Genomic DNA, 4550 nt, shown 5'->3' with positions numbered 1-4550 from the left:
TCACCCTCCAATTTGAAGAAACACATTGAGGTAAGTGATTTTTATTCTGGTAGATTTGATGACTATCAACCTAATTTTTTAAAAATTAACCTACATTGTCTGCATTGGGTGTTAAATTAAGCTTTTCTAATCTAAATTAGTTAACTAGCAGCTATACGCTAGCATAGCTTGCATCACACTGCTCAAAGGAAATGGAATATCCAATTCAGTACAGTAAATGGGAATGCTATTTAGTACCGTTTCACTGAAGCTAGTAGAATATGTACCTGCATACTGAAATGGTAAATGCTTAAATTGGTAGGGGGGCACACTTTTGAATGCTTGTGATTCTAGGCGGGATGTTTGCGCACACACTTAGCTAAGCAAGCTAGTGTTATAGCCACTAGAAGCTATACCACTGATGTTCACACAAGTCAAGTCGAATGCATTTTGACTTGTTAAAGGGGCGATTGACTGTTTTTTGGGGTATTTCACACTGTTCCTTAAGGTCTCCGAATAGGGTATGTAACATTGGTTGGGTTGAAAATGGCCCGGGTGCTCTTCTATGCCCCCTGATAGATCCTCTGAAATGTTCCCGGGAAAAAACACTAGCTTTTCTCCTTTTATGGTATGCTCATGAATATTTAGATTAGCTGCACGCTAATTGGTTGGTTTTCAACAAGTGAAGCTGGGGAGCAAAAACGCAACACGGCCAACAGCAGCACTCACTGAAACACCGAAGGTGGAGACTTTAAATAAATCTATTATGTCTACACAACACTGTTTTCAACAGATTGACTACATATCATTTGAAATGATAACATTACTTGTTTCCACTTCTGTTGTTGAAGCAAACTGGATTGACTTGGGTGTGTAGAACGTTAGGCTTAGCAACCAAACCATATCGTGATTCAACTCGGCTTCAGTTAGCTAGCTCTAGATATCTTGCTGAAAAATAACCTGACAAAGATCTGGACAAACATGCATTGTTAATTGTAGATTTACATGACACAGGTTATTTATTTGAATGAAACACAGTCAGGAACATGAAACAACGTTAGCAGAATTATCACACATTCTACCTAAACCAGTTTACATGCCTACTACAGTCTAGGTGTTACTAGTAACAGTCACTAGCAATGTTAACGTATCCTGTATCTAGCACCTGCCTTTCTCCAGTTCTTTCAAATAGATTATCTCGACAGGCGTTAGCAATAAGCCAGACTGCTGTTCGTTTTCTGCATACAGAACAAGATTATCCGAACTACCACAGACAACGGGTCCAATTTCTTAAAGGCATTCCGAATGTACGTAGAACAAGATGAGAACAACAACTCTAATTCAGATGAGTCTGAAGATGATGGTGATGAGGACCAGGAGTTGGATGGGGTTGAAGTGGATTTTGTCTACGTCACATCTATCTTAAAAGAATGGTTTGCAATTCCTACTCCCTAAGCATCATCGATGCGCATGCCACTTATTAAATCTTGTCTCCACAGTGGATGCAGCCAAAGCAACCTCAAATGATGCGTTCAAAAGGTTGTCTAGATCAGCTTTCTCAAAATGCTATGCACTATTGAACAAATGTGAGAGATCTTACATTTTACATTTATTCATTTAGCAGACGCTTTTATCCAAAGCGACTTCCAAGAGAGAGCTTTACAAAGTGCCTAGGTCACTGATAATAACAACAAGATAGCTCCAAAACATTGCGAGTAGCCAAAAACAAGAAGTACACATTTTGAACAACCAAAAATAAGTGCTAAAGGGAAGAAACCATAAGATCATGGAGTTAAGCAAGTTGCAATTAAACAACATGAATCTCTAAGTGCAAGTGTACCTGTAGGAAAGCAACAAAAATAGGATTAACTAAAATAGAATACAACAGTTTAAATTAGCTACCACTAACCAACAAGAGCAACAGTCTAAGCAAGCGTCATTGTAATCCTTGAGGAAACTAGCATTGGGTTCCGCAAACCATTCCTAAGTACCGTTGTACTCCCGGAACAAGTGCGTCTTGAGCCTTCTCTTGAAGGTGGAGAGACAGTCTGTGTCTCTGATGGAGGTGGGGAGTTGATTCCACCACTGGGGGGCCAGGCAGGAGAAGCGCTTGTGTTGGGACCGGGCGGTCTTGAGCGGTGGGACCACCAGGCGGTCTTGAGCGGTGGGACCACCAGGCAGTTGTCTGAAGAAGACCGTAGGTGGCGGGTGGGTGTGTAAGGCTGCAGGAGAGACTTGATGTAGTCGGGTGCAGTCCCGTTCACTGCTCGGAAGGTCAGTACCAGGATCTTGAATCTGATGCGGGCCGTTATGGGTAGCCAGTGGAGGGAGATGAGGAGCGAGGTAAAGTGGGAGCGTCTGGGTAGATTGTAGACCAGGCGGGCCACTGCGTTCTGAATCTTCTGAAGAGGGTGGGTTGCGCATGCTGGGAGACCGGCGAGCAGCGAGTTGCAGTAGTCCAACTTGGAGAGGACAAGTGCTTGAACAAGCAGCTGGGTGGAGTGCTCAGACAGGTATATCCTGATCTTCCAGATGTTGTAGAGGGTGAATCTACACGACCGGGAGACTGCAGCAATGTGGGCCGTGAGGGAGAGCTCGTCATCCATGGTAACCCCAAGGTTCCTGTCAGAGGATGAGGGGGTCACCGTCGCAGATCCCAGGGTGATTGAGAGGTCGTGGGAGATGGAGGGTTTGGCCAGGATGATGAGAAGTTCTGTTTTGGCGAGGTTCAGCTCGAGGTGGTGCTCGGTCATCCAGGCGGAGATGTCTGCAAGGCAGGCCTCAATCCTAGCTGAGATCCCCGGATCGGTCCGGGGGAACGACAGGTACAGCTGCGTGTCGTCAGCGTAGCAGTGGTAGGAGAAGCCATGGGAGGTGATGATTGGTCCAAGTGAGGTGGTGTACAGAGAGTAGAGGAGGGGTCCAAGGACGGAGCCCTGTGGGACACCCGTGGAGATCTTCTACTGCTGACGATCTTGTAGAGGATGTATGCAAAATTCAGCTGATCCATCCCAACGCAACATGGTGGAATTCTTTGTTTCTTGCTGTTGAGAGAATCCTACGAATTGTTAAAGAGCCGGGAGCGGGAGCTCTGACAACTGTCTTCACTTCACTTAAGTTGCCCATTTAAGTGTTGTTTTTGGAGTTTTTAAATTCATGGATTGCTTCAAATAGCTTAGGTATGTCAGATTGTATATGGTAATACTGCTAAATGGAGCACTTCTACGACTCCAGAGGGCCTATGAATGTCACTTTGTAAATCCTTCCCCCCCACACACCCCACTACATGCACTCACACACACGCAGAGTTAAAAGTGTGATCACATTAATTGATAAATTGCTGTTGTTTGAGTCTGTTAGGCTGAGTCCAGTCGAAATCGCCTTTCTGGAGGAGTACGCCAGAACCATGGGACCACTCGCCAAGGCCCTCAACATTCTGCAATTCGAAGCCGACGTTCAGATGGGATGGCTCCTGTCTACTTTGACGCCCCTCATTACGAAGCTTGACAAAATCCGCATTAATTGCCGATGCTGCAAACTTTTGGTGGATACTGTCCAAGAGGGCCTGCAGCGACGCTTTGCAGACATGCTTCTGGAACCAGAATTTATTGCTGCTGCTATCCTTGTCCCAAAGTTTACGACATCGTGGACTTCTGAAGAAAACGTCATAAAACTAGGTAAGACTACATGAGTGATCCAGTTTTGTGTCAGAAAAGTAGTAAAAGTTAGATTCACAGAAGAAAATAACCAAAACACTTTAAAAAGCTTACAAGCTCAAATGGGTATACATTAGATTTATAGCACCTTCAAAATGCAGTCGTTATGATTTAACATGGAGGAATGCATGATTGCAGTGACTTGATTTTTAGCATTTATTTAAATGTCCATTTCAGGCATGGACTACATTAAGGATCATCTGGAGGAAGACACTTCACATCAATTGCCAACTAATGGCCTCGAGTGCATCAGATGATGAGGACTTCTTTGCTAGCATGAAGACACCTGATTGTCAGGACAATATTAAACAACTAGAGAGCTACCTTGCCTCAAAGGTAGACCACAAGGAAATATTAAAGTCGTACCCTGTAGTGTGTAAGTTATCTCTTAAACTCAACACCACTTTACCAGCTTCAGCCGCTTGCGAGCGCCTATTTAGCACAGCTGGGCTGATTTTCAGTCCACGGCGGGCAAGGCTGGATGCAAAAAATTTGGAGAACCAGCTCCTCCTGAAGCTAAATAATAAATATTTCAGCTTTGGCAAATAATGAACAGCTCTGCCATTTTAGGCTTGCTGTTTTATTGTTTATTAAGGATCCCCATTATTCTACACCATGGTGGAGACTATTCTTCCTGGGTTCCAGGCAAAAAATATTACAATACAATATAAATACATAAAATGCAGTACAGCATGATCAATTATCACAAAAATACAGACTTAGAAAACAACATTTACATTAAACATAAAATAATACCTAAAATCCCTTAAACACCTAAAATAATAATCTAATCTACTATAATTTCCTTTTTAATTATAGCTGCCTTAAGTTTCCTTTTGAAATCACATTAATTTT

General features: G+C 43.2%; 1 pseudogene across 1 annotated transcript; it reads left to right on the top strand.

The window, feature by feature from the left end:
• Window positions 1-1284: 1284 nt before the first annotated feature.
• LOC146258531 (uncharacterized) lies at window positions 1285-4289 on the top strand (annotated as a pseudogene). Its single transcript, XR_014729693.1, has 3 exons — window positions 1285-1412; window positions 3340-3656; window positions 3873-4289. The product of XR_014729693.1 is annotated as an uncharacterized LOC146258531 (transcript).
• The last annotated feature ends 261 nt before the right edge of the window (window positions 4290-4550 follow it).

This window comes from Hypomesus nipponensis, chromosome 14 (assembly GCF_054491055.1).
Source record: "Hypomesus nipponensis isolate SF chromosome 14, ASM5449105v1, whole genome shotgun sequence".
Lineage (NCBI taxonomy): Eukaryota > Metazoa > Chordata > Actinopteri > Osmeriformes > Osmeridae > Hypomesus > Hypomesus nipponensis.
The sequence above is the reverse complement of the archived record's forward strand: the minus strand, read 5'-3'. Positions and strand labels throughout refer to the sequence as shown.